This window comes from Candoia aspera, chromosome 14, assembly GCF_035149785.1.
Source record: "Candoia aspera isolate rCanAsp1 chromosome 14, rCanAsp1.hap2, whole genome shotgun sequence".
Classification (NCBI taxonomy): domain Eukaryota; kingdom Metazoa; phylum Chordata; class Lepidosauria; order Squamata; family Boidae; genus Candoia; species Candoia aspera.
This window is the reverse complement of record NC_086166.1, coordinates 16,980,972-17,004,279: the sequence shown is the minus strand read 5'-3', so window position 1 is coordinate 17,004,279 and position 23,308 is coordinate 16,980,972. Positions and strand designations below refer to the sequence as shown.

At 41.5% G+C, this 23,308-nt stretch overlaps 1 protein-coding gene across 3 annotated transcripts in view; it reads left to right on the top strand.

Moving 5' to 3' along the window:
- Positions 1-23,308, top strand: part of LOC134505234 (uncharacterized) — a 100,858-nt gene that overhangs the window by 18,610 nt on the left and 58,940 nt on the right. The gene's annotated exons all lie outside the window — the stretch shown is intronic.

The window sequence follows — 23,308 nt, the reverse complement described above, 5'->3', positions numbered from 1 at the left end:
ACAAATCTGTGTGAGTCCTCATTGGTTTGCTAGGTGTTTTGGGGACAGGATTACATCCTTTTTATATCCTAAAAAAGAATAATATAAGAACTATCCTGTACTTTAGCTAAACCTCTGGATTCAATGGACTATAGAATAGGATTAAACTGCTGTATGTATGTAGACTAAACATGACAACAGCAATTTCTATCTTCCAGGATTGCTGGGATGAACAGTGGCTTTTCTGAAATTTCACAGGAAAGGAAGACAGATGTTTTAAACTATATTGTGTCCTTCCTCACCCAAAAGTCTCAAACCACAGGTAACTAATTTAAATATAGAGAGACCTAGAAGAACAGTGATTAACAAAGGTTTCTGTTTGTGCTATTATATGGATAGGTACCCCACCAAAATCTCAAGCAAACAAAATCTTTATTATGGTCAAAGACCAGCGTAAGGAGGGTGGGGTACAGTCATTTAAAAGCATATAAGATACATTAAAATCTAATATAAAAAGCTAAAACACAAAAGTAAGATACATTAAAATCTAATATAAAAAGTGTTTGTCAAAATCTCAAGAAAGTTCATACACCTATGAGATTTAGACACTTTTGTTTCATTTTATGTGAAGGCAAAGCACATCTTGGTCTGGAAGAGATCCTGAAATCTTCAGCCATTGCATTGCCAAACTTTGGCTTAGGGAAGTGTTGACCTGAATCTGTGCATCGACTCTTCATTTAGAATTGCAGGATTGATACCAAAGAATGAGAACACCAAGAGAGATGCCAGGATGGTCTTGAAAAAGATTTATTAAGAAATTGCCCCTGCACATACATACAGCATCAGAACGATATGACCCCAAACAGTCGGGTGAGCCCAAACGGTGGGGAAGGCTTCTGGAACATGACTCACAAGGAAGTCGGGAAAAGGGGGTAAAGCTTATGCTCTTTTCTGCCCTCCCTCACCCTTTGGAATCCTCACCTGGCTCTGGGATAGGTAGCAAGGGGAAATTAATTGGAGAGGAAGAGATCATGAGAGAGTCGAGGGTTGGCAGGCACACAATGGGGAATATACCTGGACAGGAATATTGGCTTAGTCTGCTCCCGGCCACTTAGGAGGCAGAGGAAGGCCTTGAGGGTGAAACTGGTTAGGGTCCTGCGAATTTCAGATAGCAGTGCAAGCTGGCTGAGGGTGCTAATTAACTAATTAAGGTCACAGAGCTGAGCTTGTTAACCTGCCCTTAGCACCTTTTAGGGAAGTGCTGAGCTGGGAAGAAAAGCAGTTTAGGAAGAGATAGCTTGTTTAAGCAATCTCTCTGCAAGAGGGGAAATTCTGTGAAGGGGGAAAAGGAAAAAATACAAAAATACAGGTCAGGTCGTCAGGCAAAGGACAGGAAATATTAAGGTGGAGCAGGAAGCAAGATGCACAGGCATTACTAGTGCAGAAAAAGAAAACAAGGGCTTATGTACAGGTAGCCAATTATGTCTGAAGATGAAATTATAGTAAATAATTTACATTAAATAAAACTTCATTAGGGAGGTGTGCCATAGTCCTCCATAAAGAAGTTGGCTTATAACTTTTATTTTTGCATCCTCCTTGTAGGTCCCATCTGTTCTGGCCAAACCACAACCAGAAATTGGCTCCTCACATTCTTTAGGAGATTCTCTATGAATGTGCCATACTTTCAGTTGGTTTCCTACTTCCGCCAGACCTTTGATGCAGTAAGTCTACAGAGGTTTGGACCTGAGCCTGCCGCATCTTTTGGTTTCTGGGCATATAAGAGACATCCCACGGAAGAATTCTCTTGCCTAATGGTGCTGAGCTAATGTTCCATTTCTCCAGAAAAAGAAAAATATTGTTGCTATTGGCTAGGGCAAGGCTGGGCAAGGCTGGCTGTCTCCTAGTGAAGAACTGAAGGGAAGAAAATGTGTGAGATATGAGATCTGTTCTTTCTGAAGGGTGCTTGGGCATTAAAAACTAGAGGTGGAAAAATCAGTACTCTTCTACTTAAAAAAGAATACCGTACAGTATACCAGCTGGAAAAAGGTAGGCTGGGGCCTTTTTTTTCCTCAGTCAGTCTATCAATTCCAGTAATCTCTCTGTCATCTTGAGCAGACTATTGTTCTTCCATGCTGAGTGAGAAGGAATAGTGGCCAAGGGAGTTGCACAAGCAGAATGAGTACAGTATTTCTCTAATCTGACAGTTTCTGTGCTGGGCCAGCTGGCTGGGAATTCGGGGAATTGCTTGTGAAGAGCCTGTTATTGGCCACATCCACTGTGGTAGCCAACCTACTAGACAAACTTATAAACCAATACTGAAGCAGATGAATATTTGCAAGAGTGAGCAAATGTATTTATATTTGTTTGCTTACAGTTATAGATCTATTATCTATATCTCTGTCTCTATCTATCTATCATCTCAGATATATAAATGTTTATATATTTTCCCCAACAGTACACAGTTTTGGATCTATTAACTCCGGAACAAATTGGGGACATGATAATCCATTCTGACACTTTGACCAGCCACTATTTGGCAAAGCGCCTTCTGGTCTTCTTCCAAGATAGCAGCTTCAGCGATGTCCAGATGATTCTTAAAGAATTCACCCAGGCTGCTATTAAGGTATCTCTCTCCCCCACAACCCCAGTCCATTTTTATGAGAAAAAAAAATGGTTACTGAAGGTGGTTGTTTCAAACTTTCAGCACTATTTTCCTTGAGAATCCCATTAGTGACTTAGCAGTAACCTGGTTTCTTCAAACAAGTTAGTCAAAATCTGTAATAGAGACCTGTATATTCTTAAAATTCTGCTTTGTTCTCTTCTCTTCAGCAGAACAGTTGTGGTCTGGCATTTTTTTCTTTAGGAGTTTTTAAAAAATTGAAATGTTTGTTAGACTACATGGGAGTAGATGGAAATCACCATCTGACCGCCCAGAGTCCCCCAATAGGAGGAGATGGGCGGGGACAAATTTAATAAATAAATAAACAAATTTCACTTTCTTTTAAAAAAATGTATAAAGTGGTTGCCGCATTATTTATCACATGATCATTCCAGAAAATGTCAAAGGTGAGTGGGGGGAACCTCTTTGCAAACAACTCAGCACTTTTATAAATGTGCTTTTAAAAAGTTTTTAAACTCTGAAGAGACCCTTTCACCACTTTTTACATTAAAAAAAAAGCCATCTCCCAAAAACCTGTCCTGGGATTGTAAATATACAGGGCAGATGCCTGGACAAGTAATCATGAACCACTTTAAATTGTGGGGGAGGAAGAATTTATACTTGAATGTTTCTCATATAAAACATCATCTCCACACAATTAGCATGTCAAGGGAAATGCAAGGCTAAAACTTGTTCCCCCACCCAAGGTTTTCTAGATATACTGTAGATATGGATCTGTTTTTTTCCCCCGTGTCAGAGGATTTGCTGGTGATGTCACCGTTGCCCAGGGGATGCCCGAGGGGGCTCCTTTCATGTCCCTGTTATCTTCCCACCGAAGTGGTACCTATTCATCTACTTGCATTTGCATGCTCTCAAACTGCTAGGTTAGCAGGAGCTGGGATGGGTTGATGGGAGTTCACTCCGTCATGCAGCTCATGCTTTCCAGTTTCGAACTGCCGAGCTGCCAACCTTAATGGTCCCCTGACTCAGAGTCTTAATCACTAAGCCACTGAAGCCCCCACTAATGTGTTCAGATGAACATATAAACCTGTAGTATGATTCTATGGCTACTCTTTTCAATTGGGTGACTTCTTGGACTTTCTTTTAATCCCCGTGCAGCGCAAGATGGTTGTCCTTCCGAACCTGGAAGTGGCCCAGTTGCTCCTGACAAATTTCCTGGAACTTGCATCTTCTCACTTGGAGGTCCCCACTGCAACTGACTGGAACATCACATTCCAGCAAGAGCTGCGCTTCCTTGCTCATGCATTCAATACCACAACCCTTGCTTACCTCATCCCCCGAGACTATGAATCCTTCGCGGTCATGTACGTTTTCCATATATTTCCCCTTCTAGGAGGAGTCTCTGGCCTTTCTGGGCCAGAGGGCACCTTTCACATTGTGAACTTACTTTGTGGGAGTTCAGAGACAATGGCTGCCCCTTAAAGAACTTGTCCATTTACAAAATGGCCAGAACAGGGTCTGGGTAATCATGGCAGGCAAATCAGTGTGGTTGCTCTCTACCAACTTTGTCAGCCCTCAGACACTCGTCGCCCCCCAACTTACCTTGTCGTCTTTCTTTTTTCATTTACAAACAAGGCACTGGCTCCTTGTTTATTTCCTAAAACCAGTCTGGCTCCTGCAGTGGAGACTTTTAGACCAGAGATAGGGACTCCAGTATCCTCCAGCTGGTCTGGACCTCAACTATCAGCGCCTCAGCCCATGAGACTAGTGATAAAGCACTGTGGGACTTGTAATCTAGGACAGCAGGGGAGCACCAGTTTCCCTACAGGTTGCATCAGACTTACCACTTAAGGGTACCTTGCCACTTTAAAGGGGTAGGGCCAGTTTCACCTTTTGTGTGTGTGTGCACCTTCAAGTCATTATTTTTACTCCTGGCAACTGCCTGGACAAGTCCCTGCAGTTTTCTTGGCAAGGTTTTTCAGAAGTGGCTTGCCATTGCCTCCTTCCCAGGGCTGAGAGGGAAGGACTGGCCCAGGGTCACCCAGCTGGCTCTGTGTCCAAGGCGGGACTAGAACTCACCATCTCCCGGTGTCTAGCCTGGGGCCTTCACCACTAGGCCAAACTGGCTCTCCTATGTTTTACTTAAGGGGAAGAGGGTTCTAAAGTGTGGGGCTGCTGTCAGAAAGGCCTGCTTTCTGCCCCTCTTCCCAGTACTACCTGAGGGGGTAGGACCTTCAGCAGTTCTTCCATTTTTTCAGATTCAGATTCAGATTCAGTTATAATTGCCCTATGACCAATGTATATTTTCTATATAACTTTTTATATTCCCAATTTTTTAATATAATATATTTGTAATATGTATGTGCTGCCATACGATAGATGATTGATAGATAGATAGATGATAGATAGATAGATAGATTCAGCACCTACTGAGTTTTCCCACCTTGGGATGTATTTCTTCATTTCCTCCCATGTCTTTGGTTGGAGGTTGTGCTCTCTGTGGGTTCTGGCCCATAGTGGGTTTAGATATTGAACGGTTCTGCATCACGGTGGTCCTCCCAGGACAGAGAAGTTGGGAAGAGCCCACCCTGTAGTCCAAGTGAAGAGGAGTGCAACCTGTGTGACATCCCCTGGGAGCTCTTACATGCCAAAATCTCAGTGACTATGAACCGTTCGGTCACTTTTTGTTGTTACTTGTGTCATTTTAGTGTCTCAAGGCTTAGTGATGCACATGACCAAATGTCAGAAACTTCAAAGAGAGCTGTGGTACTCTGGATTATTCAGTATCTCAAGGAATTTAAAGGTAACCTGACATCAGACTCATAGGAGGCATGCTGACTCTGGCAGATTGAAGTAACCAATCCTATTTCAGAGATGTCTCCTTTGGAGTAATCTCCAATCATAGCCATTGTGTGTCATAGTGTGAAGTGTGCTTTGATGTCCCTCTCAGAGGGATGCAGGCAAGGTGGCCACATGAAGCAGCAGAGAGAGAGGTAGACACCTAAAATTCATACAAGAAATGTGCTGCTCCAGGAAAGAGGGAATCACTTCAGATTTTTTTGCCACACATACCATTCTGCTGCCCCAAAGAGCTGTTTCTATGAGCCTAAGCATAGTCAAACCATTTTAGGGTGGGATTACAGTGATGATGACTGCATTGTTGTGAAATCTGAAGGGCCAGGTTGAGGACAGATCATTCTGGAGAAGGTCTACCTGTGTGGCTGCTAAGAGTCAACACTGACTTGACAATTGATTTCTGAGAGACTTCTCAGCTCCCACCCCCCATTAAAAAACAATTTCCATTTGGTGGGCATTAGAAAGATAGGTAGTTGTAAATAGGTAAGAGTAGATATGCCTTGGTTGAAAGGGAGGGTCAGGCTCTCCTCAGTGTGGTGAATTGCAAGGTAAGGCATAATCTTGGCATTGGATAAACTCAGTATTTCATGAGTCCTCTTGTTCCTTATTCAGTGTATCACATGGAGCCCAGTGGTGAATGGATTCAGCAGTCCTGGGGCTTTTTCTTCCATGATGCCACCTTGGGCGAAGTAAAATCCACCCATGAGAAGTTTGAACCTGTGAGTTTGATCTATTGCTTAGCAGCTAATTCAGACAATGGTTGTAGGGGCAGAAAGTATGTGTGCATTTTCAAATTGATTTGAAATATGTATTTTGAACCTTATGCAACCACTTTACCATATGCAACCTTTACTACTACTTAGAGAAGGCCAACTTTTTTCAGATGTCTCTGCAGTTGCTTTAAGAAATCCATGCATTAATGTTAAGGTGGCCCTTGAAACACAGCTTGAATGAATAAGAAAGAGATGCTGTACCTCCATGAGGTCCAAAGCAAGTGATATCATTTTCTCCAAGCAGCCCTGGATGCCAGTGTGCTTCCATGTGCAATTCAAGGTGCTGGTTGTCACCTATAAAGCCATTCACGGTATAGGGCCTGGTTATCTGAGTGTCTGCCAATCTCCAATAGTTTCTGCCCACTAAGATTGGATGTAGTAGGCATGTTCCAGGTCCCTTCAATTAAAAAAATGCTGTCTTTCAGGAACTAGGAAATGTGCTTTCTCTGCCATGGTACCTGGCCTTTGGAGGAGCATCCTTCCAGAGATCTGCATGGCTCTCACCCAGATGATGATCAAAATGTTGCTAAAAATCTGGCTGTTCCTTCAGCCCTTGGGTTAGGGTAGATGTTGAGGACCAGTAGTGTATTATTTAAGTACTTGTTTTGTCTTCTGGTCTATGATTTTAGTGCTTTCAGCTTTTAACACCTAGAGTCTTATGGAATTGGGCAGCCTCTAAATTGTACAAATAAATTTCAAAATAAATTCTTCATAATTTTTGAAGCCTGCACATTCTTTAAGATCAGTACAAGAAATCGTGTTCAAACAGAGGCATAAATCTGGATATTTACCATGAACAGAAGATACTGAGCTTGCACCCAAGCTGTCTTACCCAACAACTAGGGAAAACTCAGTGAAGCAGTTTCCCTAGTGCCTGGCAGTACCCTCCTTTTTATTTTCAAATGGGAGAAAGAGCTGACTTGTGACCAGGAATCATCTCTTTTCTAGCTTCCTCTCTTACACTTCCTGAATGTTCGCCAGCTGATTGACTTCGTTGCAACATCGAATGCACTGGTCAATGTGACCACAATGATGCATGTTCTTTCAACCCTAAAGGATGAACGCTCTGAAATCCCTCTTGCCAGAATGGATGAATTCCTGACAAGACTCAATTTAGTCATTGAACAGGTAATTTCTAAGAAAAATATGGGGAATATTTTGTAGGTAGGGCCACATTCTCTCATGGGTCATCTGTTGGGGCAGTATATCATGAAGAAGGGGGCAACTCCCAAAGGAGTGGGCCCTTTTCTCTTTTTCTCTTCTTCCTTCTTCCCCAGCAAGCAGTTATGTACAGAGCAAATTATTCTTGCTGGGTTTCTGAGCTGATATCTAGTAGATCCCTAGAACTTGGAGATCTACAGTCCAAGCCCATCCCCATTATAAGACATTACATTTATCTTAAATGTACATAGCAATTTGCATCATATGCACTGTGGCATTATTACCCAAATTATTTGCCTGATGATTGGAGACATAAATTGAACAAATAAATACAATTTGCCTTATTTGCATAATGCATCTTCACATAAATAATGCAAATTGCTAGGCTGACATAATTTCATATTTAATAGCAATTCGTGAAGAGTGGAAATCTTCTTGAATAGTCCATTAAATCAAGGTCTCACTGTGAAGTTTATAAATCAGTAAATCATTTTAATATCAAACTTTATTATTTGTTTTCCTATAGTTTTCTTGCATGAACATTTCATAGGCAAATGGTGTTAATGCCTGATCTTTGTTACAAAATTTACAGAAGGGTGCTGTCCAATTTAAAATATGGACTAAATGAATTTCCACTACACACTGCCTGCTCTAGTCAATCTAATGGAGGGGACTCTCCAGCTCAGTGCATCTGTGAAGGAGAGCTTGGGAATCTCACTCTTTTCTTTCCTTCTTTCCGAAATTCTCTTCACAGAAGAACATTCTGGGCCTCAGAAATGCTACGGTGAGGCTGGAAGTGCTGAGTACCATTTTTACAAACCTGGCACGCTATTTCTCCAAATTCACAGCTTTAGACTACGATTCCTGGTTCTTTAATAAATTAAAATTCCTTTTGCCCAGCATAAATGTGAATCTGTTGCAGCTGATACCACTTGATGTCAGTTATCCTGTCTACAGAGCCATGTAAGTATGACCTTTCACTCCCCAGTCCATGCCCTCCTTCTTAAAATCAATCTGCTCGAACTTTCATCAATGTACATCCCTCTTTGGATATTAAACTGAGTCTCCTAGTGAAGCTGATGGGTTGGCAAAAGGAAGCCCTTTGTGGCCTAATGCACTGGAAGTTGCTGCCATAATATATTTGATGTAATGCTTTTACTTTGATGTTATCTGGTTTTGACCATGGATTAGATGGCTTTGCAGGAGGAGGAAATGCCCATTACGATCACAGAACCACAGAGTTGGACGGGATCTTGGAGATCTTCTAGTCCAACCACCTGCTCAGTACGGGATCATTTTTGACAAACGAACATCCATCCTCTAGAGCTCTAATGAGCCAGTTTGGTGTTGTGGTGAAGGCACCAGGCTAGAAAACCAGGAGACCATGAGTTCTAATCCAGCCTTGGGCACGAAGCTGTCTGGGTGACCTTGGGCCAGTCCCTTCCTCTCAGCCCTAGAAAGGAGGCAATGGCAAACCACTTCGAAAATCTTGCCAAGAAAACTGCAGGGACTAGTCCAGGCAGTTTCCAGGAGTCAAAAACTGACTCAAAGGCGCAGTGAAATAGGACTCACAAAATCCTGTGGCAACCAGTTGTACCAACTGACACCTCATATTAGTCACAGATATTTCTTTTTTTCCCCTTTTTATTGTGTTAGTGTAAATCCTGATACATTATATTATTTCAATACAATATTTATATAATATACATAAATTCTTAACATTCTATTATGTAGATACCTTTTTTTGTGCCTTCAGGCAGTGCTTATACCTTAGAGTACTGGATATAAAGAAGGCAGGGAGTGGATATTCTATCATCATTAGTTATAGTTTAGGGTATCAGTGTTATGAGCATTATGATTATTTGGCTTTTTCATTCAAAGCTAAGTATAGCAGTGGAAAGGACGAAATGAAGGAATAGCATGCATCAATGTATTTGTTATATAATAAATGTGTGTGTGTTTGTACATGTTAATAGAAGAAAAAATAGATGAAGAAAATAAGTTTAAAAAATTAAAATACTAAAAATAAAGGGAAAAAAGACAAAAAGAATATTTTTTTAAAGCTATTTCTGATTTCTTTTTATACATCTGCTAATTTGCAATATTTATAAGCATTTGGTCTCCCTTAAAAACCAAATGTAGGTGATTATATTTGCCATGCTGCATGATGTATTGTATATATGGGAACCATTCCTGCTTAAACGTAGTTAAACTTGGATTGGGTTTATATATACCACTAGTTTTGCCATTGCTGCATATTCTCCACGTTTAAGGTCCCAATCTGGTATTATTGGAATTGTGTCTTTCTTCCAATATTGAGCAAAATTTATTCTCACTGCTATAAGCATATATCTCATTTAATTATGATATTTCTTGTTGACTTTTTCTGAGATTATTCTAGTAAGAAAAGTTGTGGTTTTATTTTGAATTTAAACTCCAAAACTTTCTGCATTGTCCTATGTATGTATTTCCATTTTTATTTTATTTTTTTGCATGTCCACCACATGTGATAAAATGTTCCTTCTGTTTCATGGCATTTCCAACATCTATTAATGTATGATTTATCTATCATCTAAGATATAATATCTATTATTGATGGGTTGTATACCATCTATAGGACATTTTGCACCAATTTTTCTGTACGTTATAACTTGGTGTAAATGTGATAGATTTGGTCCATAAGTCTTCCTGTTGTTGTGTTTTAACTGTTTCTTTAAAAATTTGCATCCATTTTATCATACAGTTTTCACTTGTTCTGTCTCTGTATCATATCTAAGTAAAAGTTTATATATGTGTCCTAATAGTTGATGTTGGTTTTGTATTCGTGTTTCAAATTCTGGGTTGTTTTTTTTTCTTAATGTCCCTCCTTCCTTCTTAAGATCTGATTTTTATCCTTTCAGCTATTTGTAAATACATCAATCATGGTATTTTCCAGCCTTCACTAAGTAGTTCTTGTGTGGTTTTGGTCTATTTGTAGAAGTAAATATGAGTGGACCATATCTGCGTACGTAATTACATTCCTTTTACTGCAATTAACTCCAACATGAAAAGCATTTGAAGGAGAAGCTAGAGGTGAAATTGCTGGGCTTATTATTCCCTTTGTGGAATTCCATACTTTTATTAAACTTTGTCTAATAATATGACCTTTTAAATGTCTATCCTCCTTTGTATCTCTGTACCATACTGTAAGTATCTATGAAGGCTAAACCATCTCCTTCCAAAATTGTCATTCTACTATTTGGAGATGCTATCCATTGTTATCCATGATAGGAAACTTGCTTTATGATAAACTTTAAAATTTGGAAGGGTGAGGCCACCTCTCTCTTTAGCATCTTTTTTTGTTTGACCAGCTCTTTTCTCACTCCATACAAAGTGAGAATTTTGTGAAATTGTGATGGATGGAAATGTGATGGTCTAGTGTTCTTGCACTCTTTGAGTGGCCAAAGTGTATGTGAGTGTGACTGTCCTACTTTGCATTATACAATTGACTGACTCTTCCTCTCCTCCATTTCCCCATCTGATTGCAGTTTTGGAGGTCTGGACCAGGTCTATACACAGTTATCTCAAGAAACATCTCTCCAGATCTGTAACTTGATGAAGACTATCATGAAACTCCAGCTCAACGTCTCAGGTGATCATTTTATGGAAGTCAGTGGTATAATCTTTTAGCGGCCCAGTTCTCAGAGTCTTGTTGGAATAGCCTATTTCTAACAGCCATTTTCCCCTCTCATTTTTACGAACAGTATTTCCTGGCAGTTACAACAACAGTCAAGGTTTTCTGCAACTAATCTTTTACAGATTTGTACATTTTGCTAGTTATACTGACTTCCTCTCATTGTATCAGGATTTTAATGCGGTAGGTAAACATAAGCAACCTTCAGAAAGTATTTTTGGTAGCTTAGAAATATATGTTATTTATTCGTTCAGTCGCTTCCGACTCTTCGTGACTTCATGGACCAGCCCACACCAGAGCTTCCTGTCGGTCGTCAACACCCCCAGCTCCCCCAGGCACGAGTCCGTCACCTCTAGAATATCATCCATCCACCTTGCCCTTGGTCGGCCCCTCTTCCTTTTGCCCTCCACTCTCCCTAGCATCAGCATCTTCTCCAGGGTGTCCTGTCTTCTCATTATGTGGCCAAAGTATTTCAGTTTTGCCTTTAATATCATTCCCTCAAGTGAGCAGTCTGGCTTTATGTCCTGGAGGATGGACTGGTTTCATCTTCTTGCAGTCCAAGGCACTCTCAGAATTTTCCTCCAACACCACAGTTCAAAAGCATCGACCTTCCTTCTCTCAGCCTTCCTTATGGTCCAGCTCTCGCAGCCATATGTTACTACGGGGAACACCATTGCTTTAACTATGCGGACCTTTGTTGTCAGTGTGATGTCTGCTCTTTATTTTATCAAGATTTGTCATTGCTCTTCTCCCAAGGATTAAGCGACTTCTGATTTCCTGACTGCAGTCAGCATCTGCAGTAATCTTCGCATCTAGAAATACAAAGTCTTTCACTGCTTCTACATTTTCTCCCTCTATTTGCCAGTTATCAATCAAGCTGGTTGACATAATCTTGGTTTTTTTGAGGTTTAGCTGCAAGCCAGCTTTTGCACTTTCTTCTTTCACCTTCATCTTAAGGCTCCTCAGTTCCACTTCGCTTTCAGCCATCAAAGTGGTATCATCTGGGATTATTAATGTTTCTTCCAGCGATTTTAATTCCAGGCTTGGATTCCTCAAGCCCAGCATGTCGCATGATGTGTTCTGCGTACAAGTTGAATAGGTAAGGTGAGAGTATACAGCCCTGCCGTACTCCTTTCCCAATCTTAAACCAGTCCATTGTTCTGTGGTCTGTTCTTACTGTTGCTACTTGGTCGTTATACAGATTTCTCAGGAGGCATACAAGATGACTTGGTATCCCCATACCACTAAGAACTTGCCACAATTTCTTATGGTCCACACAGTCAAAGGCTTTAGAATAGTCAATAAAACAGAAATAGATGTTTTTCTGAAACTCCCTGGCTTTTTCCATTATCCAGTGGATATTGGCAATTTGGTCCCTAGTACCTCTGCCTTTTCTAAACCCAGCTTGTACATCTGGCAATTCTCGCTCCATGAACTGCTGAAGTCTACCTTGCAGGATCTTGAGCATTACCTTACTGGCATGTGAAATAAGTGCCACCGTTTGATAGTTTGAACATTCTTTAGTGTTTCCCTTTTTTGGTATGGGGATATAAGTTGATCTTTTCCAGTCTGATGGCCATTCTTGTGTTTTCCAAATTTGCTGGCATATAGCATGCATTACCTTGACAGCATCATCTTGCAAGATTTTGAACAGTTCAGCTGGGATGCCGTCGTCTCCTGCTGCCTTGTTATTAGCAATGCTTCGTAAGGCCCATTCAACCTCACTCTTCAAGATGTCTGGCTCTAGCTCACTGACCACACCATTAGGTCAAAGCTATCCCCGATATTTTATCCTTCCTATACAGGTCTTCCATATATTCTTGCCACCTTTTCTTGATCTCTTGTTCTTCTGTTAGGTCCTTGCCATCTTTGTTTTTGATCCATTTTGGCCTGGAATTTACCTCCGATGTTTCTAATTTTCTGGAAGAGGTGTCTTGTCCTTCCTATTCTATTGTCTTCTTCCACTTCTGTGCATTGCTTGTTTAAAAATAATTCCTATCTCTTCTGGCTAACCTCTGGAATTTTGCATTTAATTGGGCATATCTCCCCCTATCACTGTTGCCTTTTGCTTTCCTTCTTTCTTGGGCTACTTCTAGTGTCTCAGCAGACAGCCATTTTGCCTTCTTGGTTTTCTCTTTCTTTGGGATGTATTTTGTTGCCGCCTCCTGAACAATGTTGCGAACTTCTGTCCAGAGTTCCCTTAAATGGAACTTCTGTCCAGGGAACTTCTGTCCCCTGGAACTTCTGTCCAGTCCCTTAAATCTATTCTTCACCTCCACTGCATATTCCTGAGGGATATTAGTGAGCTCATATCTAGCTGATCTGTGGGTCTTCCCTAATCTCTTTAGTCTGATCCTAAATTGTGCAATAAGAAGTTCGTGATCTGAACTACAGTCAGTGCCAGGTCTTGTTTTTACAGACTGTATAGATGACCGCCACCTTTGGCTGCAAAGCATGTAGTCAATCTGATTTCGGTGTTGTCCATCTGGGGAAGTCCATGTATAAAGCCGTCTCTTAGGTTGTTGGAAGAGAGTGTTTGTTGTGCAGAGTGAGTTGTCTTGGCAAAACTCTATCAGCCTATGTCCTGCTTTGTTTTGTTCTCCTAGGCCATGCTTACCTGTAATTCCAGGTGTCATTTGACTGCCCACCTTAGCATTCCAGTCTCCTGTGATGAAAATAACATCTCGTTTAGGCATGTTGTCCAGTAGGTGCTGCAGATCCTCATAGAACTGCTCTACTTCAGCTTCTTCAGCATATGTGGTTGGGGTGTATATTTGGATCACTGTGATGCTAGATGGCTTGCCCTGAATTCGAATTGAGATCATTCTATCGTTTTTTGGATTGTATCCAAGCACTGCTTTAGCCACTTGACTATTAATTATGAGGGCTACTCCATTTCTTCTGTGGTCCTCTTGTCCACAGTAGTAGATCTGGTGGTCGTCTGATGTGAAGTGGCCCATTCCAGTCCATTTCAGTTCACTGATGCCCAAAATGTCTATCTTTAATCTTGACATCTCTCCAATAACCACATCCAATTTGCCCTGGCTCATAGATCTTACATTCCAGGTTCCAGTGGTGTGTTGATCCTTAGAACATCGGATTCGCCGTTCACCACCAGCACCGTCGGCCGCTAGCCGTCCTTTCGGCTTTGAGCTAGCTGCGTCATCACGTCTGGGGCTAGTTGAACTCATCCTCTGTTCCTCCCCAGTAGCATTTTGACCATCTTCCGACCTGGGGGTCTCATCTTCAGATGGTATACCGACATATCTCTCGTTGTGCTGATCCATTTAGTTTTCACGGCAAGAATACTGGGGTGGGTTGCCATTACCTTCCCCAGGGATCGCATTTAGTCTGACCTCTCTGTCATGACCTTCCCATCTTGGGTGGCCCTTCACGGTTTAGCTCATGGCGTCATTGAGGTGCTCAAGCTCCAGCACCACGACAAAGTAATGATCCTTTGCTGAAGAAATACATAGCAAGAAAGAAACAAGTGGGCCTTTATGTAAGTCATGCTGATTTACAACAGTTCTCATTTTATTCCTTATTAAATGACATTGTTAGTTAGAAAATGAAATATTTGTTATTTCACTACACTTGCTAATAGGTAATGGGGTCAAATGTTAACTAGAAATTATTTTATTTAATTATTAAAATTACAAATGGGAGAAAATGCCTCTCTGCTGTCTTAAGAAAATTCCAGAGAATTTGATACCTATGAAATCCTGTAATTCTATGAATTTATTCTCCAAGTTCGAAGTCCTTTCCCTCCTGTCCCCGAAGCAAATGGGAGAAATGATGGTCCTTACTGATGCCTTCAAAGTTGAATTTCTAGCTATCCAGATTTTGGTGGAACTGGAGAGACGCCCTTCTGCATCTATCATGGATTTTATGGTTGCATTTAATGCTGCAGCAAAGCAGGTAATATTTTTCTGTTTTGACCCTTTTGCTACCATGTTCTTCTTGTGTTAGATATTTCTACCAATGATAGATGTCTCTTTTCATTGTTTAGCACAGTCAATACCAAAAGACTGCTATTTCAATAAAGTTCATTTTCTCTGTACTTTTTGAACTTGGGAAAAAGTTGTCACTCAGTGGTAGGAGTCATATAAAACAATTTAGATCCAATCTCTAGCATTTTCAGGTAGAGTTTCAGATTTTGGAAAGCTTTCTGCCTGAAAACCAGGAGAGCTGCATTCAGAGGCATCTGCAGGAAAGATTAAAAAAAGTTGATGCAGTCATAACTACATCAGTTATGTGCCTCATTATTACTATTTTAATAATATAACCATTATATTATTATACTATTATATATAAATAATGTGCTGCATTATTAAAAAGAGTCAAGGCTTTGAGAAATCACCATCACATTTTGAACATGCAAGCCAAGCAGGATCTTCCCTCTTTCTTTTGCAGAAGCACCTGTTTGTCCTCTCAGACTTCCGGATCTGTGACTTAATTTTCAGGATGGTCTTCAAGACACTCAAGTTCAGCACCTTTTCTGCTGAGCAATACTCCTTTTGGTTTGGCACTCAGCTCCAGCTGTTTCTAACAGCTTTATCACCCAAGGACTTGCAGCTGATACCACTTGACATAGACTGCCAATCTCACCAGCACCTGTGAGTCCAAAATCATTTTTCCATCCATGCCCATGAAGCTTGGGGCACCTCCTCATATTCTCTTCAGCATCTGGAATCACATGTCAAACTGTTTGCTTTTGGCTTATTGTGATTTCTGAATCTAGCTACTCTGACTTGTTTGTAGACAGCGATTCGTGGCTTGTTCAAAAAAGCAGGATGGAAACAAGCCATGGCTTTGTGCAATGTACAGACCATGCCACTGTATTAAGTTATGGACAAGCAGCAGGCCTTGAGGCTGGAGAAAATGAAAGAACTGGAGGAGGAACCATCAGTGATAGGGACTTAGGTCGGGAAAGACATCTGTCCTGCAGTTCCTACCTGCTTCGTCTCCACTGCTGTGGCACATTGTTTCAAATGCTGTGGTACGTGAGGCTCCCTTTGGACTGGTCTGGAACCCACCACGAGGGTGGAATGCACCACTGAAGGTTTTGACCAGAATGCCGTACAATCAGGGATTATAGCTGGGTTGCTGCCCCAGCTTTCTGTCTGCTCCTGAGCCCAGGGCCTTGCTCGGTGTTAGTATAAAGTCAATAAAGTCTCCTTTAAATCGAGCCTAACTCCTGGGAGCTCCATGCACAGATCCTTGTCATTTTCTTAGGAGGAGGAGGAAAGTGGTTTGCCCTTGCATTCCCACAAAAGTGCTTTGTTTTCTTCCTAGCCTAACCTCTGATCCTCTAGTGATCTCCCATCCAAGGACTAGCCAAGTCCAGTGCTCTTCAGAGGGGGTGCTGCAGGTGACCAGTTAGCAGCAACACAGACCCTCTTTGTGGGGCATCTGCATTGGGGAATGACTGCCCCTTGGCAAGGCCCCCATGAGGATGTGTTTGGGGCATAAAAAGATGTCTTTAAGTTGTCCCTCGCCAGCCATTGTTTCCCCTAGTATCTGTCCTTCAAATGATTTTTTTTATCCATAGATTCATAAACTCATAGAACGTATAAGCCTTTCTCAACCTTTAGATCCTGGAGGAACCCTTGAAATATTTTTCCAGGCCTCGGGGAACCCCTGCACATTCAGGCTCAAATACGGGCCAGAAGTTACAAAATTATTACATTCGTTTCATGGGTAGGCCTGTAGATGTGCATTAACAGTGTTCTTAAACTAGAAACAAAGAATGAAACTTACCTCTTCAATGTGAAGTTGCCTGAATTTGAAATAATTTTTGAAACAAACCTAGATTTCCCAGAGAACCCTGAGTGGCCTCTTGTGGATCCCTAGGGTGCCACGGAACCCTGGCTAAGAAAACCTGAGCTAGATGGTACCTTAGAGGTTACCTAGCCCAACCCCTTTGCAGTGCAGGAATCCTCTTTGCTATCCCCAGCCTCTGTTTGCAAACCTCCAACAAAGAGTGCAGCAATTATTCTATTGTTTCTTCCTTTTTCTTTGGTTTTTATTCCCAAATGTTGTTTTATGATTAAGGTAAAGAGCTTTGTGGGTTTTTTTATTAGTTTTTTGTAATGACAAGTGGTACAGAGATCCCTTAAATCAATGTGAGCTTTCCGCTTGCTTTTCTCTACCTCAGGGTGAATGCCATGCAGAAAGCATATGATGTCTTCACAGCAGAACAGAAAGAGGCTATTCATGGGAGGATATTCCGCTATCTGAAAGTATATCAGGCAGGACAAGGTAGGGATTTAAGAACATCACAACCTTCCCATCTTTGCAGCCTGAAAATTTTGAATTGGAACCCCTTCATCCTGTGCTGGCTGAGGATAATGAAAGCTAGTTCAACGCAAGTAGAGGATGTGAAGTTGGACAAGGCTGATTCAGTATAATAAAATGCATTGCATCATACCAAGATTGTTTGCCCTGAGGCAGAAAGTGCTCGCTCCATCACCCCAATTTGAGAATCTGGACTCTCAGTGACTTCATGGGTAGGTTGTTAAAGCAATTGCTTTGGCAACCATTTGGAAGTTTCCTATTGCTTTTGTCTAGAATGTATTTTTCAACCTGATAGTCTAGCCTACAGCCCTGGGTTTTTCTGGTGGTCTCCCATCCTAATAGTGAGCAGGTCTTACTGTCCTGTGCTTTGTTTTTTCAAAATCAGTGATGCTTAGCTATGTAGTGCCACCATTTCCAACCAGAGCTGGTTGCAAATGGCTTATTTATTAATTTATATGGCTGCCTATCTCACACAAGGTGACTCTGGGCATAGTTTGCAATATAACAAACTATTAAAACCAAATATAAAAACCAATTAAACCAATCAAATAATTAACATAAGTAAAAACAAGATTGCAAGAGGCTAAACTAAGATGTCATATGTGATGCAACCAACACACATGCTCTTGGATGCCAGAGGAGCCTAGGCCTGGTGAAAAAAACATGTATTGAGGGCTTTCCTAAAGGCTGTAAGGGTTGGGGCTAACCTCATCTCAGGGGGGATGATGTTCCAGGGGGTGGGCACCACAGCAGAAGAGGGACCCGCAGCAAGCCTCTCCTGCTTTTTGAAAGTCTCCACAAAATTTTTGGAAAGAGAAGTTAGCTGGACTTCTCTAGTGGAAGAAAAAGTTGTCACCCAGGAACAAGCCATGATGACATTAGATGGGCATCGACATAACCACACAAATTATGTTAATTATGTACTTGCATTTATCGTGTTATATCTTTTGTGTGATGTAGTCATGATGCACATGACATTGCTCATCTCTCCCCCGCCCCCCCATACAAACACTTCGCTTCTCAAGGAGAGGCCATGACCCCTTTGGAGAAACAGGATTTATTGGAATGCAGGCCACTGGAAAGATGAGGGTCCTACAGAAAACCGGGCGTTGACAAATATCCCTGGGCCCCTTTACTATTAAATGAATGCAATAACACTACATTCTTCTCCTTTGAAAGAAATTCCAAAAATAAATTTCCTTTTGTCCAATTGAATGAGAAATGGTAGGGGGAAAAGTAATTCTCCACCCACACTAATCCTCTCTTTGCAAAGTGCGTCCAAAATATTAGAGGCAAGAGAATGCAAGAGAAGTTCTTGTTTGCATACCTGCACCAATTGCAGTTCAGGAGGGATTGCAGAGTGAACCCCCATCTGACCAACCCTTCCACCAGGCAAAGCCATGGAAGCCTTCATTCCTGGGATTTTTAAAAGTTTCTCTGCTACAGCTATAGTCTATGGTATGATACTAGATGAACTTTTAAACACCAACGATCTCATTGAAAAGGTCAGCACTGTAACTGTGGCTCTGGGGAAACTGGGGTACAGACTCCCCGTGATCTTTGCTGCCTCCTAGGTACCACCTGCTCTCCAGGTGCCAACAGCACCCAGTGGCTCCTCAGCAACTATGGCCGATTTAGTGCCCTCGCAAGCATTGAGGAGTTCTTGTCAGTGAATGTGAATTTTAATGCGGTGAGTGAACCTTATAATTGTGAAGTTAGCAAGCAAACAAGAATCCCTTGGAGGATAGACTGGGTCAGCACTTATCCATCATTTACACAAAAGTTGGAGGGTTGGATCACCTGCCCAGGGCCTCAAGGCCACTTGCTTAAGTTTTTTCCCCCTACATTTGTCCTTCTGCTGAATTTATTTTGAGCATCTTGAATCTTCTAAGGAAAATGGGAAGCTGCTTCAGAAATCAGTGCATTGGCTCAGTCTGATGTTGTCAGGACTGGCTGGAACTGTTCCCCATGGTTCCAGGCAGGGTATTGCAAACCATGTGCCCCAAACCCTGAACTTCAGCATTTCCTAGATAAAGGTGTCCCCTATCTTTCTTCTGGAGGAAAGCCTGATCTGAAAGACCCAGCTGGGAAACTAAATACAACCTTTCTAAACTTGCTTCACACATTTCTTATACTTGACAGGATCCCAAGCAATCCACCAATCAGCAACAGGCCTAAAAATCATCATGTTCTCATTGTTTGCAGCAACAAAATCTGTATTTTGATTTCCTTTGATGCAGGGGCATCCCCAGAGGATGGTGGGGAAAAGTCAGGATGATTGAAGCTCAGCCCAGAAAAGAGATGGTGCTATCATAGCTGCCATTTTGGTTTTTTGACCCTACCTCCTGGACGCCCCCTGAACACCCCTGCTAGTAGCATCCATGAGGGGACAAAGGAAGGATCAGACTGGCATAAGCAGTGTCACCTTTTCTGCATACATTCTGACCCTGCATCTTCCCCAGAAGGGCAGAGCTTGCAACATCCTCTGAGGATGCCCCTGCATCAAAGGAAATCAAAATTCACAAGGCTGCTTGCAGCAAAACCCCACAGATGCTACTGACCTATTTGGATTCCCTGTAATTTGAATGAAAATATGTCATTAAATGATTGTGGAACATGATGGATTCAATGTATATGATCCTTTCCAAAACACAATGTGGTGACAACTTTGGAAAGTTGAAGCGGGTAGAGCTAGCTGTTTGGGACCTGGAGAGGACCCTGATTTGTATGTGTATGTGCAGAGGTTGTGCTTATTTACATATAAGATGTTTGGGAGAATTTCTGAGTATGGGGAAGAGAGAGGAGTATGGACATGCTGATCAAGGGGCCCGAGAGACTGGCAGGAAGGTTCAGGGAAGGCTATTCCAGAGGAGAGGAGGAGCACTGCCCAAATAAATGTAGACATGTTTTGGTCTAAAGGTTGTGGGTAATTGATGGCCAATTGTTTTTTCTAGCATCTGCAGCTGTTTTGTTAAGCATGGATGAAGCATATTGAGAAGAGGTTGTACATAACCTGCACAATGTACATTTTCAGGTTTCAGCCCTGGCAAAACTCTCTGCAAGCCAGTTGGCTGAGTTAGTCATAACTCTGGAAGCCTTGAGTGACTGGAACCTTCTGGTGGAGGTCATGAGCCACTTGGACACGATGGAAGATCTGGCCAAATTCCTTGACCAGCTGAACAAGCTTGCTGCGGTACATGAATTTGCAGTAAGGGGCTTGGAAAAAATGGGGAGGAGAAGGCTTAGGAAAAGATGGGCAAAGCAGTTTTCCACTAGATGCTGCTGGTCAAATAGTTAACACACACAAAGAATCTAAAGGAGGCACACAACAATTTTAAACATCCATATTCAGTTTTTCTATACAGAAGGATACTTGTCCAGATAAAGGTAATTCATTAGGAAATGTATGATTTATAGAGTGCAAGAAAAAAGGAGAACAGATGTGAATACAACAGTCCTAGACGGAAGTGTTCTTCAAGGACTCGCTGTCAACATTTGGCAGCCAATGCTATTTCCTACACCTAAAATATCACAGATAAAAAGAAATAAGCATTCCTCCCCCAAATAATATTTAATATATTTATTAAATAATATATATTTATTTATTTAATAAATAAATAAATAAATATTTTGCGGTCATAACAGACGATTCGTCCCCTAAAAGTAATGTGAAGTACTGTGCAGCTGTTGAAGAAGGGGGTGTCAGGAATGGGGGGGCAGTGAGGGAGTTGAGCTACTTACCAAATGGGGTTCTTTTGACAGACGGAATTGCAGAGCAGTGAGTATTCTGATTTGATTCTTGGCACTGCATTACGAAAATTAGCTGTCAACTTCGCAAGGTTCAAACCCAAGGATTTTACATACTGGTTCCAAACTGCCTTCCAAAATGTGCTACATGCTGTGAACACAAGCCAGGTGGTTGCCATCCCACTCAGGATATCTTGTGGCTCCTACCAAGAAATGTGAGTATATCTCCCATGTGTTGCAGCTGTTCCCCCCAAACTGGGCTCTATTGCTTTGGCAAGCAAAGGCTGCAACTGGCCACTAAAAGATGCAGTTCCCACCAATGGTCAAGGAGATGGGCTGTAGGTAAGCAAGCAGTAGGAGCAGAATCATCTTGATTTGAGCAATGAATTACTCAGGGAAAGGGACCAGACCAGGCTAAGTAGCTTTACAGGGTCAAATGGGGCTCAATTGAGTCCTTATATCAGGGAAGGGATTGGGGGGGGGGTATGGATTACTCTTTCCCTGACATGTCTTCAATCAATCTGTGCAATCAGGTAATTATATGGTTAAAAGCATGTTCTAATGGTCTCTTGAGGCTGTTTTGGACAACCCCACTAACTTCAATTAAGTTTGAATGAACTGAAAGAGATTTTGCCTTGCTTTACTTGACAAATGGTCATATCTCCTAGATTGAAGGGTTTCAACAACATCTATTCCAACATCCCAGCTGAAAATGCCGCAAGCATTTTTGGATTCATCAAAACTTTTTTGATGTCAAAAGTCAAATCAGGTAACTTAAGCCTTGAAAAGATTCAAATCTAGCTTTTACTTTTTAAACATGCAAAACAGAGCTGTGTTATGTGACTAAAGAGATTCTAGACTATTAATCATGAATGTGCATTAATCGTCGACGATGCAGGATACCTGGCATAGTACCTAGAAAAAAAAATCAGTCAACCATGAAAAATGTAGCTGTAAAAAAAGGAGACAGAATTTTAGGCTGCATAAAGAGTAATGAGGTTTCCAAACTGAAATCGATACTTACGGGAAGATGGCAGAGAGTAATGGGATTGTCAGAGAGGATCTCTCCCCAGTTGAGTTGTGTTGTCACAGAGGATCTCAACTAAAAAAAGTCTCCTATTCACTGGGTGAAGATTACAGCCCAGAAACATCCACATCTGAGTTTCTGGGTGAGCCTGGAAGTGAAAAGACAAGAGACTGTTTATGTTCCGCTTGACTTCAAATAATTAAAAGACACCAAGGCCTGGGTTTTATTCCCTTTTCTGATTGCACACACTTACGACAGGATAAATTGGCAAGGGATCAGCTCCCCATCCCTTTCTTGACTTTCGTACCCTTGGCCAAAGTCAGCAATTTTTAACAACATTAATGCTGCTTTCCCCCAATTTGGTGGCCTCCAGATGCACTGAATTAAAACTCCCATCATTCCCAGCCATTTCAGAATATTCAGTGGTTGAAAATGATGGTCTATGTAGTACAAGAAATCAAGCAGATGTCAGGCTGAGGAAGGTGCATGGTGGGTTTTGCTAGAAATATATGTTGTGTTTGAACTGCAGATTGCCTGTAAAATGAAAATCCTAAAATAAGTATTTGAGATAGTGAGTTTAAACTATTTGGTAAGCTACCTTGGCAAAACAAATTGTTCTGAACAAGTGGCATGTGCCTTCCTAAAAACAAAATAATGAAAATAGTTTCTGTCTCTTGGTCACACTAATTTCCAAAGAACCACAAAACAGCTACTGTGGTGAGATGATTAAGGTGCATTCACTGGTCCAGTCACTGTCTCTCAGGCCAAACTACCACACAGGATAGTTCTGGTAGGAAAAAAAAAACCCTGGAGGACAGAGCTGCAGAGGAAAAATAGGATAATAACCAGGCATTTGCTAAAGACTACAAATTCAAAATAGTTGCTTTGAGTTTGAAAGGGGTTATTCCTTGAAACACTTCCAGAATGGTTGGTCTGGCCTATTTTGAACTTGAAATGCTTCAAATTTTGCATGCCATAAACAAATAATAATACTGTTACTTTTATCTTCTAGGGGGCATCTTTCTTTCACATTGGATGGTTGATGTGGTAAGAAAGGGCTCTGGGTAGGCTCACCTAGCACGCTAATCCATGATCTACCTCATGGTTTAGCAAATGAGTTGCAACCATGCACTTGCAGCTATGATCTAGAAGCTACAGTGACTGGGTTCACAAAA